Genomic DNA, 20589 nt, shown 5'->3' with positions numbered 1-20589 from the left:
ATTCACCATCGCGGGCGGGGCCTCCATGCTGGCAGGCTGACCCGTCAATCTCACGACTGGGAACACGATCCCTCCGGCGATGTCATTACCGAGCAAGACTTCCACGTCTTTCATCGGTAATTCGGACCTCACCCCAATCGTGACTAGTCCAGAGACCAGGTTGCTCTGTAAGTGTATCTGGTGCAAAGGGACTGACTCTGTCCCTTCCCCAACACCTTTGACCTCTACCTCCCCAGTCTGGGTCTCTGAGCTAAACTCTAATACACTCTTCAGTATTAGTGACTGACACGCTCCCGTGTCTCTCCAGATCCGCACTGGAACTGGTTTTAACCTCTTTTTCACTGACACCAGTCCGGCCGAGATAAACCTCTCGCGCCCTTCCTGGACTTTTTCAGACCTGTCCTTCCCTAGCGGTTCGCTTAACAGCTCAATACAGCCATTCAAAATTTCCGCTTTTCCTTTCCCCGTCTCCTTCCTTGGGGCAAAGCACCTGGACGCAAAGTGTCCGACTTTCCCACAATTATAACAGACGACCCCAGGAGACTTCCTACCAGACTGCTCCCGGTCTACCTTATCCTTTTCACTAGTCCCCGGCTTACTTTCTGACTTTTCCGGTGGACTCTCCCCGCCGTCCTGACTACCCTTCTGGTAGCCTTTACTCGGGGCAACCTTCATTTTATGCGTCAACGCATACTCATCCGCTAACTTAGCAGTTGCGGCTAACGTGGCTGCCTCTTTCTCATCGAGGTAGGGTCTCATACCCTCAGGGACACAACCTTTAAACTGCTCAATCAGAATCAGCTGCAGCAGTCTGTCATAATCCCCCTCTACCCCTTTCGAGGCGCACCAACGCTCACAATATGTTTGCATCTCGCGAGCAAACTCCAAATACGTGCGGTCCCACCGCTTCCTCGCATTCCGGAACCTCTGCCGGTATGCCTCCGGGACCAACTCATAAATCCTGAGGATGGCCTCTTTCACCACCTCATACCTCTGGGCATCTTCCGCGGATAAAGCGGAGTAAGCTTGTTGGGCTTTCCCTTTCAGTACACTCTGAAGTAAAACAACCCACTTATCCCTCGGCCAGTCCTGACTTATAGCTACTTTTTCGAAGTGGAGAAAGTACCGATCCACATCGGTATCGTCAAATGGGGGAACCAGCCTAACCTCCTGGGTCGCCCGGAACCCTCCACCTTGGTTCGGCACGAGCCCCTGCTCGGCCCTTATCCTTAACTTTTCCAGCTCAAATTCCCTTTCCCTCTGTTTCTCCTCTCTCTCCAACTGTCTGTCCCTCTCTCTCTCTTCTCTCTCCAACTGTCTGTCCCTCTCTCTCTGTTCTCTCTCCAACTGTCTGTCCCTCTCCTGCCTTTCTACCTCTCTCTCTTTCTCCTGCCTTTCTAACTCTCTCTCTTTCTCCTGCCTTTCTAACTCTCTCTCTTTCTCCTGCCTTTCTAACTCTCTCTCTTTCTCCTGCCTTTCTAACTGCCGTACCCGGAACTCGTGCTCGAGTCTCAGTTTTTCAAGCTGTACCTGTACCGCGTCTCCAGCAGGTTTTTCAATAGACACCTCCCCCAGCTCACCTTGGGGAAACACACCTTTAGATACATAGTGCTCTACAATAGCTCTGTGTATCTCCTCTCTCCTCATTGTCGACTTCACCTTAGCAAGATTCACCCGTTTTGCCACAGCTATCAATTCCGATTTCCTGGCATCCTCTAATGCCTCCAAGGTCGGCGCCTTTATAAATTCCTCAACCTCCATTTCTGCTGTTTGTCTTTTCTTTCTTTCGGGAATTTTAACCCAATCAATTTACTCCGTCCCAAATTTAGCGTTCAAAATCGCGGACGAGAACCCCACTTATGTTACGTACCCCGTAACTGGGTTGCCAAACCAGCAGAAATGGATCACTCAGTTGGAGTCTGGAGTACTAGAACTAAGAAAGTTTTATTAAAGAAACAAGCAACACAGTAATCGAAAGGATAATAAATGCAACAGTTCAGTGATGATAAACACACATGTGCACAGAATTAAGATAACAGCATCAATCAAGCTCTATCGTTGTCTAGGGGTAAATGACCAATTTCAAAATGACTCAAAGTTCAGTCCAGTTTAGTAGTTCAGTTCGCAGTAATCGTTGTCATGGCGATGGACAAGGTGGGGAAGAGAGACAGAATAGGAACAACTGATCATTCAGAACACTGCTTCACTCACAGACCAGCGGGATGGCTCACAGACCAGCGAGATGGCTCACAAACAGCTTTTGGGCAGGTCCTTGGTGATGTCACCTGAGGTCACCGACTGTGACCCCTCCTCCAGATGCGGTCGATCCTCTGCAGTGAACCCGGCACCCAGGCAAGGGCGGACACACACCGGGTTCCCGCTGATCGTACCTTTCCACCCTTGTCGTTGTCCGGTACTTCTCACCCACTCATGAGAAGCGCACCGCTTCCAGGGTCTCGTTACCTCGGGTGGCGTGTGTGTCTGTCTTAGCGAACCTGTCCCTTTTTATCCCCCTGCTGGGGTATCGCCTGTCCATCACTTCAAACAGTTCAGGGTTCAAAGGGGGGAGCCGCTCCAGACAGCTCTTCCTCCCACATCCCTTCATTACACATCTCCAGACGCTGCTCCATTGTTCCTTATCTCTCCTTCCCCTGAGGGCAGGTGGCAGACCAACTGCTGATGCCACTGATGCTAGCCCAGGCCAGCAAACATCTTAATTTTATGTGTATTCTCGTAACACAAGGCACACCCAACATGCTGTTGGTGTGGTATTTTCACGGCCATCATCAAGAGTGGCTTGGTGTAGCATCTCTGAATGAGCTGGTTTAGTCCTCCCTGCAGGGACAGTCTCACAAATGGTCATGAGTCAACACATTAAGGCAAACCTTGGCTGTGTCTTCACCACTGAACTGTGGCAGATAATGCCACTGGTAGAAATGAGCAGTGCACAGTCCTTGTTGAGACCAGATATACCCTCCATTGGCTGTTACTACAAATGTAGTGAATGGGGAGAAAAGAAACTCAATCGATCTGGCAGCTCAAAATGGGACGTCTACAAAACATCGTGGAGTACCAGCCACAATCTGTAACTTTGAATCCCTGCTCTACTGTTACTATTAAACCAGCAGTTCAACCCTGATTCAGTATGGAGTGCTGGAACTTGCATCAGGCGTGTCAAAGAATGGAAGTGATAGCCTAATAAGCTAGCACCACAGGACCATTTGTGTGCTAAGCAGCATGCATAAAGCACAGCTTTGACCAAAAACTAACAGTTCAAATAGGAATCCTACTACAACTGGTCATGATGAAGTACAGTTCAGCACCCAATGGGAGGCGGTGATATATTTTAAGCCTCTGTCTTTGATGGAGGCATGTGAATATTACAAACAACGATGAATCTTAAAATTTTGTTCAGACAGAAAAGTTGAATAAGGAATCTATCTCTGCCTCCTCCTGAGGGTCCTCACTATTATGGCAACCAGTTGCATAAAACTGTAGTTAAGAAGGGTAGGGAACAGAAGAGGAGGGCAGAAGTAATAGGGGACTCAATAGTTAAGGGGTCAGATAGGCGATTCTGTGGACGAAGTCCGGAAACCCGGACGGTAGTTTGCCTCCCCGGTGCTAGGGTCCGGGATGTTTCTGATCGCGTCCAAGAGATCCTGAAGTTGGAGGGAGAGGAGCCAGAGGTCGTGGTACATATAGGTACCAATGACATAGGTTGGAAAAAGGGAGAGGTCCTGAAAGAAGAATATAGGGAGTTAGGAAGGGAGTTGAGAAAAAGGACCGCAAAGATAGTAATCTCGGGATTACTGCCTGTGCTATGCGACAGTGAGAGTAGGAATGCAATGAGGTGGAGGATAAATGTGTGGTTGAGGGATTGGAGCAGGGGGCAAGGATTCGGGTTTTTGGATCATTGGGACCACTATTGGCGCAGGCATGACCTGTACAAAGTGGACGGGTTGCACTTGAATCCTACGGGGACCAATGTCCTGGTGGGGAGATTTGCGAGGGCTACTGAGGTGACTTTAAACTAGAATCATTGGGGGGAGGGAATCAAATTAAGGAGACTAGGAGAGGGGAGGTTGATGTAGGAGAAAAGGAAGAAAAAGATAACAAAGTTGTTTGCTCCATTAAGAATAAACAGAGTGGGAGGTAGAGAGTTTCTTAAATGCATCTATTTTAATGCTAGGAGCATTGTAAGAAAGGTGGATGAGCTTGGAGCATGGATTAATACCTGGAAAGATGATGTTGTAGCTATTAGTGAAACGTGGTTGCAGGAGGGGTGTGATTGGCAACTAAATATTCCAGGATTTCGTTGCTTCAGGTGTGATAGAATAGGAGGGGCAAGAGGGGGAGGTGTTGCACTGCTTGTCAGAGATTATATAACAGCGGTGCTCTGGCAGGATAGATTAGTGGACTCGTCTAGGGAGGCTATTTGGGTGGAATTGAGGAATAGGAAAGGTGTTGTGATGCTTATAGGGGTGTATTATAGACCACCTAATGGGGACCGAGAACTGGAGGAGCAAATTTGTAAGGAGATAGCAGATATTTGTAGTAAGCACAAGGTTGTGATTGTGGGTGATTTTAATTTTCCACACATAGACTGGGAAGCCCATTCTGTAAAAGGACTGGATGGTTTGGAGTTTGTAAAATGTGTGCAGGATAGTTTTCTGAAGCAATACATTGAGGTAATAACTAGAGAGGGGGCAGTGTTGGATCTCCTGTTAGGGAATGAGATAGGGCAGGTGACGGAGGTATTTGTTGGGGAGCACTTCGGGTCCAGTGATCACAATACAATTAGTTTCAGTGTAATTATGGAGAAGGATAGGACTGGACCTAGGATTGAGATTTTTGATTGGAGAAAGGCTAACTTTGAGGAGCTACGAAAGGATTTAGAAGGAGTAGATTGGGAAAATTTGTTTTTTAGGAAGGATGTAACAGAGAAATGAAGGTCATTTAAAGGTGAAACTTTGAGGGTTCAGAATCTTTATGTTCCTGTTAGGTTGAAAGGAAAGGTTGAAAGTTTGAGAGAGCCATGGTTTTCAAGAGATATTAGAAACTTGGTTCAGAAAAAGAGAGGGATCTTCAATAAATGTAGGCAGCTTGGAGTTGGAGTTAGAGGTACTGGAGAAATAGAAAGAATGTAAAAAGAATCTTAAGAAAGAAATTAGAAAAGCTAACATAAGACACGAGGCTGCTTTGGCAAGTAAGGTGAAAATAAATCCAAAGGGTTTCTACAGTTATGTTAGTGGGAAAAGGATAGTGAAGGATAAAATTGGTCCCTTGGAGAATCAGAGTGGACGGCAATGTGCAGAGTCAAAAGAGATAGGGGAGATTTTGAACAATTTCTTTTCTTTTGGTATTCACTAAAGCGAAGGATATTGAATTGTGTAAGGTAAAGGAAACAAGTAGAGTAGTTATGGAAAGTATGACAATTAAAGAAGAGGAAGTACTGGGGCTTTTAAGGAATATAAAAGTAGATAAGTCTCTGGGTCCGGACAAGATACTCCCGAGGACCTTGAGGGAAGTTAGTGTAGAAATAGCAGGGGCTCTGTCAGAAATATTTCAAATACCATTAGAAATGGGGATTGTGCCGAGGATTGGCGTATTGCTCATGTGGTTCCATTGTTTAAAAAGGGTTCTCAGAGTAAACCTGGCAATTATCGGCCTGTGAGTTTGACGTCAGTGGTGGGTAAATTGATGGAAAGTATTCTTAGAGATGGTATATATAATTATCTGGATAGACAGGGTCTGATTAGGAACAGTCAACATGGATTTGTGCGTGGAAGGTCATGTTTGACAAATCTTATTGAATTTTTTGATGAGGTTACTAAGGAAGTTGATGAGGGTAAAGCAGTGGATGTTGTCTCTATGGACTTCAGTGAGGCCTTTGACAAGGTTCCACATGGAAGGTTAGTTAGGAAGGTTCAATCGTTAGGCATTAATATGGAAGTAGTAAAATGGATTCAGCAGTGGCTAGATGGAAGACGCCAGAGAGTAGTGATTGATAACTGTGTGTCAGATTGGAGGATGGTGTGTAGTGGTGTGCCTCAGGGATCTGTACTGTCCAATGTTGTTTGTCATATATATTAATGATCTGGATGATGGGGTGGTAAATTGGATTAGTAAGTATGTAGATGATACTAAGATAGGTGGTGTTGTGGATGATGTAGGTTTCCAAAGCTTGCAGAGAGATTTAGGACAGTTAGAAGAGTGGACTGAAAGATGGCAAATGGTGTTTAATGCTGAAAAATGTGAGGTGCTACATTTTGGTAGGACTAATCAAAATAGGACATACATGGTAAATGGTAGTGCATTGAAGAATGCTGTAGAACAGAGGGATCTAAGAATAATGGTGCATAGTTCCCTGAAGGTGGAATCTCATGTGGATAGGTTGGTGAAGAAAGCTTTTGGTTTGCTGGCATTTATTAATCAGAGCATTGAGTATAGGAATTGGGATGTAATGTTGAAATGTATAGGGCATTGGTAAGGCCAAATTTGGAGTATTGTGTACAGTTCTGGTCACCGAATTATAGGAAAGATGTTAATAAAATTGAGAGAGTACAGAGGAGGTTTACTAAAATATTGCCTGGGTTTCATCTCCTAAGTTACAGAGAAAGGTTGAACAAGTTAGGTCTTTATTCTTGGGAGCGTAGAAGGTTGAGAGGGGGCTTGATAGAGGTGTTTAAAATTATGAGGGGGATTGATAGAGTTGACGTGGATAGGCTTTTTCCATTGAGAGTGCGGAAGATTCAAACAAGAGGACATGAGTTGAGAGTTAAAGAGCAAAAGTTTAGGGGTAGCATGAGGGGGAACTTCTTTTACTCAGAGAGTGGTAGCTGTGTGGAATGAGCTTCCAGCAGAAGTGGTTGAGGCAGGTTCGATGTTGTCGTTTAAAGTTAAATTGGATAGGTATATGGACAGGAAAGGAATGGAGGGTTATGGGCCAAGTGCAGGTCGGTGGGATTAGGTGAGAGTAAGAGTTCGGCACGGACTAGGAGGGCCGAGATGGCCTGTTTCTGTGCTGTAATTGTTATATGTTTTATGGTTAAAACTCAAAAGCAGATGATGCACTGGATACAGCAAAGGTAATGAGATTAGATAATGCCCCAGTTTGCTTTTGAAGGCTTGCATTCCAAAAATAGCTGTGCCTCTAGCCAAGCTGCTCCATTACTTCTATACCCCCCCGCCCAGTAGAGTGCCTGGTAAGGCTCTGAAACTTCTGCCACCAACTGACAGGTGTATTCAAGGACAAATTCAACTTCTCATTGCTACGGTTATAAGTTCCTACTTGCTTCAAAAGGGGAGCAATTGTACCAGTGCCCAACAGGAGTAGAGTGAGCTGCCTTAATGATTTGTCCAGTAGCACTCTCATCTATAGTGATGAAATGATTTGAGAGGTTGGTCATGGCCATAATCAACTCCTGCCTCAGCAAGGACCTGGACCCAGGGCAATTTCCCTATCGCCACAATAGGCCTATGGCAGATGCAAGGCTCTTCACATGGCCTTAGATCATCTAGACAACACAAACACCTATGTCAGGATGCTGCTTAGCGTTTAACACCATCATTCCTACAGTCCTGTTCGGTAGGCTACGGAACCCTGGTCTCTGTACCTCTCTCTGCGATTGGATCCTTGACTTCCTGACGGAAAACCTCAACCTGTGCGGATTGGTATTAATAACTCCTCTGCTTTGATGATCAACACTGGTGCACCTCAAGGGGTGTGTGCTTAGCCCACTGCTCTGCTCTTTCTATACCCAGGATTGTATGTTAGCTCAAATGCCATCTGTAAGTTTGCTGATAGTACAACCATTGTTGGTAGAATCTCAGTTGGCAACAAGAGGGCATATGGGAGCGAGATATACCAGCCAGTTGAGTGGTGTTGCAGCATAAACCTTGCACTGACCAGCAGTAAGACCAAAGAGCTGATTGTGGACTTTAGAAAGGGTAGAACGAGGCATCACAATCCTCAGAGGGATCAGAAGTGGAGAGAGTGAGTAATTTCAAATTCTGGGGTGTCAAGGTCTGTCGGGACCTAACCTGGTCCCAACATATCAATGCAGCCATAAAGAGGGCAAAACAGTGGCTATATTTCATAGGAGTTTGAAGAGATGTGGTTTGTCACCCGAGACACTCAAACATCTACAGATGTACCTTGGAAAGCATTCTGACAGGCTGCATCACTGTCTGGTATAGGGGGCCACTGCACAGGATCAAAAGAAACTACAGAAAGTTGTAAAATTAGTCAGCTTCATCATGGTTACTAGCCTCCCTAGTATCCAGGACATCTTCAAGGAGCAGTGTCTCAGAAAGGCGGTGTCCATCAGTAAGGACCCCCATCACTCAGGACCTGCCCTCTTCTCGTTACCATTAGGAAGGAGGTACACAGACCTGAACGCACACACTGGCGATTCAGGAACAGCTTCTTCCCCTCTACTATTCAATTCCTAAATGGACATTGAACCCATGAACGCTACCTCACTTTTTTAAATATATATTTCTGTTTTGCATTATTTTGAATCTATTTAATATCCTTGTATATACAGTGGAATTGATGTACTTATTTTTTTTTCCTATATTATCATGTAGTGCATTGTACTGCTGATACAAAGTTAAACAATGTGAAGACATATGCCAGTGATATTGAACCTGATTCAGATTCTATATACCTACCCTAAAATATAGGGAAATTACTCAGCAATATCCTGTTCACAGAAATAATAGGACAAATCTCATTTAATTTATTAGCATACTGATGATCGGTGGTAGGCTGACTTGCAGAGATGGAAACTGCAGTCTGCAGTGCTCTCAGATGGTACTCACATTTAACCATCACACTTGTATCCATTTTGGATATTACATGGACCGCTTTGCCTTAGACCCCATTCCAGACTTGGTTTTAACATGGAGCAAATATATGAATTCCAGAGTGAACTGAGTAATTACCCTTAGTACCAAATAGCATTTGGTTTTAGCGTGGCATCAAAGAGACCCTGTAAAATTTGATACAGAATGGAAAAAAATTCCAAAAATTGGATTGGCATTCCACTCAAAATTTGTGTCCAGAGGTCAGTCTCCTAGCCCCAGGAATTCCTTGGAACAGTATCCTAGACAACATTCAGTGATCAGCTGATAAGTCGGAAGTAACATGTGTGCCCCAAAAGTGCCAGACAGTGATCTGACGACCCAACATTAAGTAATAATACTAAAGCACTGTGTAAGGTGCTGGAAAGAAAAGTAATTCCAAGTGGCATGGATGTGCAAAGATTACTGAAGTGTTAAGAACACAATACAGGAAATATTCAACGAGGTTCGATGTGAGCTGCTTTAGAGACCAGAAGCAGTAGGGTAGAGTTTCTATAATCAGAGCACAGCTGGAGAACTTTGAAAACCTCTGTGAAGGTCCTTGCAAAGAGTAGTATAGTTTTATCAGAATGCACCTCAAAGTTCAAAGTAAATTTATTATCAAAGTTCATGTATATCGCTATGTATTACCCTGCGATTCATATCCTTGCGGGCAAATCACAATAAATACAAAGAAACACAATAGAATCTATGAAAAATTGCACACAAGATGGTCAAACAAACGCCTGTGCACCAAGAGTTAAATGCCAGTGTAAAGCTACACAAATTAGTCATGTACCTAGAATTTAGACAGTTAAGGGATAATTTGATCACTATTTTCAAAGCTTCATGGAGATTTAACAGGGTACATAGAGCAGTCCTGTTGCTTAGAGAGTCCGGGCTAGATTTTCTAATGAAAGTTTTGTCCAGTGATAAACATAGGGGAAGTAACAGGCTGTTTTGAGCTCTTGAGAAGTTGAATTGTTTGTTTTAAAAATCTATAGACTTTTAGTGACCAGTGGAATTAAGGGACTGAAGGAAAAATAGTTATAGAAAATTAGGATAAGAAGTTCATCTGTAGTTGGTGGCACTGGATGTATGCAAGGACATTAACTGCCAGTTGAACTAGTCTTGGTATTTCTAGCGCTATTACCTTCAGTAGAACTGAAGATGGAATGGCATACATTGGCCTCTGTCTGTATACGCGTACTTAGCATGAGTAGACAAAAATTAATTTCTTTCTCTAGCTCTTGTATCAGCAATGATCTCACACAGTTGTGGTACAGGTTCATATTGCTCAGTATTTCTCAAAGTTATTTTTACCAAGTGACCAGTAATTCCCATAAAATATTTGTGCTGAAACATTTTTGGTAGTATTGGAATATGTAATATAAAAGTCTTTGTCTTTAACATGTATGAGTGTAAATGTCAAGATAATTAATATTTTGGACATCTGAAAATTCAGTTTGAGGAAGTTACAGTGTAAAAGTATTCAGCCCTCAACTCTTCACGTAAATGAGTATTACAGCCAGAAATTTTGACCAATTTAACTGAGTTTTTATTTGTGAACCCCATGATCCTTTTCTCCCCCACAGCAGAGCCCAAAAAAGGGGAAAATTGTAAAGCATGATAAACTAAAACTTCAAAAATTGAAATGCAGCAGTTCAAAAATATTCATTCCCCTTTGCTCAGTACTTCCTTGGGCCACCACTCGCTGCTATTACAGCCAGTAGTCTTTTTGGCTAAGTCTGTTATTAGCTTTGCACAATGTAATGGAGCAAGATTTGCCCATTGCTCCCTGCAAAATTGCTTAATCTGTGCCAGGTTAGTTGGGAAGGGAAGTGAAGTGGGCAGCAATCTTGAGGTCTTACCAGGGATATTTGATCAGGTTAAAGTTAGCATTCTGACTGGGCCAGACAAGGAATTCAATTTTCTTCATTCAAAAGCACTCCATGGTTGCTCTAGCAGTCTGCTTAAAGAAGAACTGCCTTCCCAATTTAAGCTTTCTAGCAGAGGCTAGCAGGTTTTTAAAATCCAAGATCTCTCTGTATTTAGCAACGTTCATCTTCCTATCAATCCAGACCAGATTGCCAGGCCCTGCTGCTGAAAAGCATCCCTATGCCACCTCCACCATATTTTACAGAAGGGGTGGTGTTACCTGGCTGATGGACCATATTTGATTTATGTCACATGTACTGCTTAGTGTTGAGGCCAAGAGGTTCCACTGTAGTTATAGCTGACCACAAGACCACCTTCCACATCTTTACAGTATCTTCGAAGTGACTTTTTGCAAAGTCTTGATGGGAAACAATGTTTTTTTTTAATCCAGGGCTACTGCTTTATTATTCTTCCAAAAATATCCTTATTGTGGAGCCATGAACTACATCTCAAGTTGCAGCCCCTGACTTCTGCAGCTCGTTCAGTGTGACTGTTGGTGTCACAGTAACCTCTTTTGCAAGTGCCATTCTTCTCCGGCAACTAAGTTTAGAGGGGAGCCCTGACCTTGGCAGTGTGGCCACAGTTTCATATTTTTTTCCTGCTTTTTCACAATGGACTGCACTGAGCTCTGAGGTATGTTCAATTCCTTTGAGATGCTGTTGTACCCTTCCCGGATTTGTGCTTCACTATCATCTATCTGACTTGTCTTGAATGCTCTTTTGTCTTCATTTTGCTTTGGTCTGTTGAAAATCTACCATACTGTTGGACTTTGCAGAGAAATATTCTTATGAATTTATTAAAAACAGGTGATCCTCCAGTTTTCTACATCAACAAATTAGGTGAGTTATTAAGGTAATATAGAGTTCAGAATTACAAAGGGATGAATATTTTTTCAGCCTCACAATTTTTGTTTTTAATTTTTAGTAAATAGTTGACAGGTTTTGGATTTTTTTCTTTTGATTTGACATGATGTACAATGTTTTTTAGATTAGCTCAAAAAGTCTTACTTCAACATATTTTAAATTTAGAGAATGAGGCAGTAAAATGTAAAAATAGTTATGGGGGCTGAATACTTTTGTCATACACTATGTTTTCTAGCCTTCCCCGCATCAGTCAGAAGAATGTTTTTTTTTTAAAGGCAGAAACATTGGTTTTGGTACAGATGAAAGTAAAATTAGGGTCATAGTAGTGTAGTGGTTTGTGTGACGTTATTGCAGCTCGGGGCATCGGCGTTCAAGTGCAGTGCCATCTTTAAGGAGTTTGTACTTTCTCCCAGTGACTGCATGGATTTCTTCTTGGTGCTCCAGTTTTCTCCCACGGTCCAAAGATGTACCGGTTAGTGGGTTAATTGATCATTGTAGATTGTCCTGTAACTAAGCTAGTGTTAAATAGGTGGGTTGTTGAACACCTCAGCTCTTTGGACTGCGAGGGCCTGATTCTAATTGTATCTATAAATAAAAAAGGAACCTAAAATTTCAATTGTGCCCATTTATAAGTAAGTTCAAATCTGCTTAAACTTAAGTATTTTTTTTCGTGCGGTTACTATTAACATTGAACTTAGAATAATACAGCACAGTGAAGGCCATTTCGTGCTGACCTACATAAACCTACTCAGTGATCAATCTAACCCCTCCCTCCTACTTAAACCATAAAAACCACAAAAGAAATGTAGCTCTTTATAGACAGCAAGTTCTAGAAGTGTCAGAGATGAGTGACTAGATATCCACAAAGGTGTCACATTTACAGCAAACCCTTCCGCGTTCCCTGAACCAAAGTGATACTTTGAGAAGTGAAGTTGATGTAAACAGCCTGTGTTCCTCAGGTAGGAAAATGTCTCCTGAGGTAGGAGTAAATGTAGCATTGACATTAGCAACTGGAGTTAGATTTGATTATCATCACATGTAACAAAGTACAATGAAAAGCTTGTCTTAGATGCTCTTCATGCTGATTAACTCATTACACAGTGCATTGAGGTAGTACAAAGTAAAACAATAACAGAATCCCAAATAGTGTAACGGCCACAGTTGAAGTGCAGTGCAGATAAGTAATAGGGTGTAAGATGATAACAAGCTAAGTTGTAAGATCAAGGGTCCATCTGTTTGAGCCAGGGAACCATTAAATTTTGCCTTGGAACTAGACCTGATGCTGTAATTAGAGTCATGGAGCAAAGAAATGGGCTCTATGACCCAACCTGTCTATGCTGATCATGGTGCCCATTTGGATGGAAAAAGTTGCCCCTCGAGTTCCTAGTAAATCTTTCCCCACTCACCTAATGAACCTCTAGATTTAATCCCATGGCCTGGCATTGGGTGTGTTTAGTGTTCAGTCCAGAAATGCAGATGTATTAGCCGAAATAAATGAATGGCTTTGGTTTTTCCGACGTTGTGGAAGAAATTTAGATCCTTCACGAGCTGATGGACAACTGGAAGTGACCACAGGTGTCATCCATGTAGGTACGACAGACAAAAACAAGTAGGATTGCTTAAAGTACATTATAATGAAACAATTTTTCTTGTTACTGTAACACTGCCCAGTTGAAGGCAAACTATTTGATTTTTGTCAAATCAATGGCAGAATTGTTCTTTGTTCATCAGACACTGCATTTTCTGTCAGCGGCTTCAATTGCTCAAGTTGAAAAGCAATTTGTCGGTTCGATTAAGAATTACTTGTCAGGAAAGCTGCCTGAAAAGTTTAGATTATAGCAATACCAATGGTCTACATAAAGTGTGCAGGAGCCTTGGCTGGAGCTCATTTGGTTTATTAAAACCCCTATTTCTATAGTTGACATTTTGAAATTCTTCCAGAGTTAAGTTAGAAAACGAAAATGTTTACTGCTTCAAATTTTCTGAAAAATACTGATGTAACTTGATAATTTGAATGAGTGCTCAAAGAATTCTGTTTTGCACCAGTGTTATTAATGCTGTCTGCTGTTCTTGTCTAGGAGACAATTATAAAAGTAAATCAAAGTTTGCTGGCATGAGAGGAATCTTATCAATTGGATAATTCTGTAAGTTATTTCAATTGACTACTACTCTTTTGTTCTGGCAAAACTGGCAAATCAGTTGTCACATAGAATTGATCTATTAGATGAAATCGAAGGTACATTGCAGATCATCCTGGCTAGATTTTTATTATTGAAGTTAAAAACTTTAAAAACTCTTCTGATGCCAATTCCCCACTTACCAGGTTTGATGAATTTATTTTCACAACTTAGCCAAGTGGAGTTTGAACTCTTTCTGTTGACTGCTAGCACAGCACCATAACTGTAGGAAGAAAGAACAGCAGAGTGAATTAATCCACAGTTCCTTTCCCGAAGGGGAAATGAAGGATAGATTTAGATAGGTCTCATCCAAAAGAATAGGATGCTAGCTGTATTTTCAACTGGTTGAAGATGAGATTCTCAACATAGGGGTGTATCTAAAATTCTGTCCAGACAATACTGATGACTGTCAGCACTGCTCAAGTAACACAAACCAAGTCCTTTCTCCACCTTCGTACCTGACTCATTTCAACCAAAGTGCTAGGAAGCTTTATTGTTTGTTCCATGGATGTTATTTGCAAAGATATTCTTTGGGCCACTTGAGGAAATATCGCCACATCCTCTAATGCAGGATGCCACAACTGCTTTGCATGTTTTTTTTAAACTTTTAAGCTGTTAGTACATAAATGGCTTTCATCAGCAAGGGATTCAGTATTTCAAATTTGGCTTAAGTCCATTGTTTTACAGCACTTTGAAACTATTTCCAATAAGAGTAATTTACTGTTCATTCTTAAACATTTCTGAGCAGTCCCTCCATTGTGTGATATAAGAAGATCTACTCAACTTGTCTGCTTAAACTTGTATGATATTTTTGTTTGCAATTCCTTTTATAGTCAAAAATATCTATTGTGGTTTTGTGATGATCAGGTTTATTCTGATCACTGGGTATTTTATGTTAACTGCAGCACTGCTGTGATAGACAGGTGCTTTCATGGTGTGTTCCTTTGAGAGCTGAAATAGCAAATGAAAGAGCCTACTCAAAGTAATTAAAAAGAATTGATCCTCAGGGGAGAAAAGAGTATTTTTGTTAAAAATACACAATGTGCTGACTGTTGCATATCTGTTTGGCTACAATTAACATCTGATTTATCCTTCCAATGTAATAGGATAATTTTGTGTGTGTCTCTCTCTGACTCTAGCTTTGACCAGCGACCAAACCGGACATCAGAAGTTTAAGAGGAGGGGATTCCAATGCGGGCCACTGACAGAGTGCAAAAAGAATGGATCGCGGCAGAATAATTGAGCTTTGACCAGCAATCGATGGTCGTTGAGGATTGAGTAGCAAGAGCAAATTAAAGGAAGGCGGGGTCAAGCACAGCGGCTGTCGTCAGAGTGGACAGAGTCAGAGTGGTGATCTTGAGGCTTTAGCTCAAAGAGGCTTCAGTGAGAGAAAGCAAAACCAGAAAAGCTCTAGGTAAAGTTTTCTTTTTTTGTCTTCCCTTCTTTATATCTGCTCAGTTAGGACAGAGAGATGCCAGACAGAATAGTTGAACGTTCCTTTTCTGGGGTGCGAGAGGGCAGGGAGACCTCCAGTGTCCCTGATGACTACAGCCGTGAGAAGTGCATCCAGCTGCAGCTTCTGACAATCGGTGTTAAGAGTTAGAGCTGGAGTTGGATCAACTCCGGGTCATTCAGCAGGCTGAGGGTGTGATAGGTAGGACATATAGAGAGGTCAGGAAAGGGAAAGGGGTTTAAACAGCCAGTGCAGAGTACCCCAGAATCATCACCCTCAACAGCTTTGGATACTCTTTGGGGGGGAGGAAATGACCTAACAGAGAGAAATCACGTGGTCGAGTCTCTGGCACTGAGTCTGAAGGGAAGGAGGGAGAAGAGACACTCTGTGGTGATAGGGGATTCATTAGGGGAATGGACAGGAGGTTCTAGGGGCCAGAACAAGATTCCAAGATAGTATATTGCCACCCTGGTGCCAGGGTCCGGGACGCCTCGGATTGAGTCCTCAGCAGTGAGATTGTGGACAGCCAGAGGTCATGCTCCATGTCAGTACCAATGGCACGGGTGGGATGAGTGATGAGGTTCTGCATAGGAAGTTAGCTGCTAATTTAAAGGCATGACCTCCAGGGTTGTGTTCTCAAGTGCTAGAGAGGCCAGAACTCAGAAGATTATACAGAGTAACATGTAGCTAAGGAGTTGGTGTAGGAGGGAGGTCATAAGATTTTTAGATCATTGGGCTCTCTTCCAGGGAACGTATACAGAAAGGACAGTTTACACTTAGACTGGAGGGGGACTAATATTGTAGCAGGAAGGTTTATTAATGCTGCCTGGTGGGGTTTAAACTAGCGTTGCCGGGGGATGGGAACCAGAGTGCCAGAACAATTAGTGGATAGGTTGGGAAGACAGATGTTGGTAAGACCTCAAAGTCAAAAATCAAAAGGTTGAGCATGGTGTGACTAGGGTCTTGAGCTGCATATACTTCAATGCAAGAAGTATCATAGGAAAGGCGGATGAGCTTAGGGCATAGATCAACACCTGGAATTATGATGTTGTGGCCATTAGTGAAACTTGGTTGCAGGAGGAGCAGGACTGGCAGCTCAATATTCCGGGGTTCCGTTGTTTTAGACGAAATGGAGTGGGAGGGGTTAAAGGAAGGGGGTGGTGGAACTAGTCAGGAAAAAACGTCATAGCAGTGCTCTATCAGGACAGACTGGAGAACTCGACTAGTGAGCCGTTATGGGTGGAACAGAGAAATAAAAAAGGTTTGACCACGTTATTGGGGCTATATTACAGACCACCTAACATTTCTAGGGATTTAGAGGAACAAATTTGTAAAGTGATCGCAGACTGTTGCAAGAAACACAAAGTTACTATAGTAATACACTTCAAAGTTGCTGGTGAATGCAGCAGGCCAGGCAGCATCTCTAGGAAGAGGTACAGTCGACGTTTCAGGCCGAGACCCTTGACGAAGGGTCAAGACCCCTGACGAAGGGTCTCGGCCTGAAACGTCGACTGTACCTCTTCCTAGTGATGCTGCCTGGCCTGCTGCGTTCACCAGCAACTTTGATGTGTGTTGCTTGAATTTCCAGCATCTGCAGAATTCCTGTTGTTTAAGTTACTATAGTAGGTGATTTTAACTTTCAGTGTATTGACTGGGAATCCCATATTGTGAAAGGATTAGGTGCGATAGAGTTTGTCAAATGTGTTCAGCAAAGTTTCCTTCATCAGTATGTTGAAGTCCCAATGAGAGTGTGTGATTCTGGATATGCAAAGGGAATGAGATGGGGCAGGTGACAGATGTTTCTGTAGGGAAACACTTTGCATCCGGTGACCACAATACCATTAGCTTCAAAGTAAATATGCAAAAACATAGGTCTGGTCTGCGGGTTGACATTCTAAATTAGAGAGAAGCCACTTTTGTTGGTAGCAGAGATGATCTGGCAAGCGTGGATTGGGAGAGGCCGTTTGACAAAAAGTAGGAGGCCTTCAAAAACGAAATTACAAAGCTTGTATGTGCCTGTCAGAGTAAAAGGTAAAGATAACAAGTGTAGGGAACCTTGGTTTTCAAGAGATGTTGAGGCCCTGGTTAAGGGAAAAAAAGGGGGTGCGTAGCAGATAGGGCAAAAGTGGTACTTATGGAGTATAAGAAATGCAAGAGAACACTTAAGAAAAAATCAGAAGGGCTAAAAGAAGGCATGAAGTTGCTTTAGCAGACAAGGTGAAGGAGAATCCTAAGGGGTCCTACAGATATGTTAAGAGCAAAAGGTTTGCAAAGGACAAAATTGGTCCTCTGGATGTCCAGAATGATTAGTCATCTGTGGAGCCAAAACAGATGAGGGAGATCTTAAAAGAATTACTTGTATCTGAATTTACTCAGGAGATGGACACAAAGTCTATAGAAGTAAGGCAAAGCGGCATCAACTTCATGAACCCTGGAAGTGATGTTTGCTACCCTGGGGCAAATCAGAGTGGATAATTCCCCGGTGCTTGACGAAGTGTTCCCTCAGTCCCTATGGGAGGCAAGTGCAGAAATTGCTGGGACCCTAGCAGAGATATTTAAAACATCCTTAGCAACAAGAGAGGTACCAGAGGATTGGAGGATAACCAATATTGTTCTTCTGTTTAAAATGGCTCTGCACATAAAGTGGGAAATTATAGGCCAGTATGTCTCACATCAGTTATAGGAAAATTAATGGAAGGTATTCTAAGGGACCAGATATGTGTATTTTGATAGAAGTGGGCTGATTAAGGATAGTCATTATGGCATCATGTGTGGTAGATCATGTCTAACCAAACTTAGAGTCTTTTGAGGAGGCTGCCATGAAAGTGAATGAAAGCAAGGCAGTGGATGTTGTCTACATGGACTTCAGTAAGGCATTTGACAAGGTCCTGCATGGGAGGCAGGTTAAGAAGGTTCATTCGCTCGGCATTCAGGATGAGGTAGTAAATTGGATTAGACGTTGGCTTTGTGGATGAAGTGAGAGTGTGGTAGTAGAGGGTTGCCTTTCTAAATGGAGGCCTGTGGCTGCTGTGTCACAAGGATCAGTGCTGGGTTTTTTGTTTGTCATCTATATTCATCTGAATGTTAAAGGCCTGAGCAGATCAGATACGGCAAAAAGTTATTTCCCGTGGTTGGGGAGTCTAGGCCTAGAGGGCATGACTTCAGGATTGAAGGATGTCCATTTGGAACAGAGATGCAGAGAAACTACTTTAGTCAGAGGGTGGTAAATCTGTGGAATTTGTTGCCATGAACAACTGTGGAGGCCAAGTCACTGTGTGTATTTAAGGTAGAGGTAGGTAGGTTCGTTCTTGATTAGCCAGGGTTCAAAGGGTATGGGGAGAAGGCAGAGGATTGGGTTTGACTGGAAGAATTAGATCAGCCCATGATTGAATGGCGGAGCAGACTCGATGGGCCGAATGGCCTACTTCTGCTCCTATATCTTATCGTCTTGTATCAGTGATCTGGATGATAATGTGGTTAACTGAATCAGCAAATTTGTGGACGCCACCAAGATTGGGTCTGTAGTGGACAGTGAGGACGGCTATCATGACTTGCAGAGAGATCTGCATCAGCTGGAAAAATAGGCTGAAAAATGGCAAATGGAATTTAAAGTAGACAAGTGTGAGGTAGGACCAACCACAGTGGGTTTTATACAGTGAATGGTAGGCCACTGAGGGGTGATAGAACAAAGGGATCTGGGAATACAGGTCCTTAAAGAAAAGTTTTGGTACATTGGCCTTCATAAGTCGAAGTGTTGAGCACAGGAGATAGGATGTTGAAGTTGTATAAGATGTTGGTGAGCCTAATTTGGAGTATTGTATGCAGTTTTCGCCACCTACCTACAGGAAGGGTGTAAACGAGGTTGAAATAGTACAGAGAAAATTCACAAGGATGTTGCCAGGTCTCGAGGATCTGAGTTATAAGGAAAGATTGAATAAGTTAGGACTGTGTTCTTTAGAACATAGAAGATTGAGAGGAGATTTGATAGAGGTAGACAAAATTATGAGGGGTATAGATAAGATAAATGCAAGCAGGTTTTTTTCCGCTGAGGTTGGGTGGTACTACAACCAGAGGTTATGGGTTAAGGGTGAAAAGTGAGAAGTTTAAGGGAAACATGAGGGGAAATGTTTTCACTCAGAGGGTTGTGAGAGTGTGGAATGAGTTGCCAGCACAAGTGGTGCATACAAGCTCAATTTCAATGCTTGAGAAGTTTGGATAGGTACATGGAGGGCCATGGGACTGGTGCAGGTCGATGGGAGCAGGCAGTTTTAATGGTTTCAGCATGGACTAGATGGGCCAAAAGGCCTGTTTCTGTCCTGCACTTCTGTGACTCTGTTGTTCTCTGTCTGTCCTTCTGCCATGCTGTCTGTTGCCCTCCCTCCGTCGCCCTCTTATGTGTGCATGTCTCGCCCTGCGTGTCTCTCATCTCTTTCCTTATCCCTTGCCCACCAGATACATCTAAAGAGAAGTAATTTTGTCTCATCTATGTGGTACTGAATTGTTTCAAGAATTATGTACTAACTGTTCTGATCATTTTTTATTTGCACTATTTCAGGCTGTTATATAGCCTTTGAAGTTGTCAGGAAAAGATCTCAAAACCTGCTTGTAAACTCTATGATCGAATTCTGATTTCACTTAAAAACTCGTAATGATAAAAAATGAAAAGGAGGTGAACGTTTATTCCTTCTCTGAACCAGTTGAGTTTGAGCCATTATTTTGTAGTCACATAATCAGAAATGGAAAGAACAAATCAGTACTGCTTTTATGTCCCATCGATTATTACTTCACAGTGACCTAAAAGAGAGAGTCTTCTCTGCAGATGGTGTTTTTTTTTCCACAACCTCAGCATATACTGAAAGTTACTAGCTGCCAATATCCACACACCATATTCCTACAAACAGCACTGTGAAATAACTAAATAATCCATTTTGATTTCAGTGGGGAGATAATACTCAGCTGGGGCTATAGGTATTCTATGCAAAATAATTGCATAAAATCTTTAATATCTACCTGATGGAGCAGCTTTAATATTTTATTCAAAATCAGTATCTCTGAAAGGGAGCTCCTGAGGCCTCGGCTAAGAGTCTGCATGGGGTCTGATACAAAATCTCTGGAGTGGGACTTGAATCCACATCTGTCTCAGTAATGAGACGATCAGCTCTGCTACAACTGACGGCTGCCCAAGCAGAAGGCTCAGATAATTAGGCTGAAGTCTGTTCTACTCAATTCCCTGGGTTTCCTTCTCAGCAAGTTTGATTAAAAGCATTGAAAAGTGTTTATCGTGTGAGAACAAAGCTGAATAATTAGGTAG

The 20589-nt window shown here is 42.7% G+C and overlaps 1 protein-coding gene across 4 annotated transcripts in view; it reads left to right on the top strand.

Annotated features, from left to right (window-relative positions):
* Positions 1–20589, top strand: part of rbm15 (RNA binding motif protein 15) — a 61059-nt gene that overhangs the window by 39145 nt on the left and 1325 nt on the right. For 2 of the 4 annotated variants that reach the window (XM_063065466.1, XM_063065463.1), the window contains 2 exons: positions 13727–13792; positions 14965–16417. The gene's annotated coding sequence lies outside the window, so the exon portion shown is untranslated. Of the gene's footprint in view, positions 1–13726; positions 13793–14964; positions 16418–20589 lie in introns of those variants that run through there. The other 2 variants (XM_063065464.1, XM_063065465.1) reach the window with 2 other exon arrangements.

This window comes from Mobula hypostoma, chromosome 13 (assembly GCF_963921235.1).
Source record: "Mobula hypostoma chromosome 13, sMobHyp1.1, whole genome shotgun sequence".
Lineage (NCBI taxonomy): Eukaryota > Metazoa > Chordata > Chondrichthyes > Myliobatiformes > Myliobatidae > Mobula > Mobula hypostoma.
Note: the sequence above shows the minus strand (reverse complement) of the source record. Positions and strands in the feature narration are given on the sequence as shown.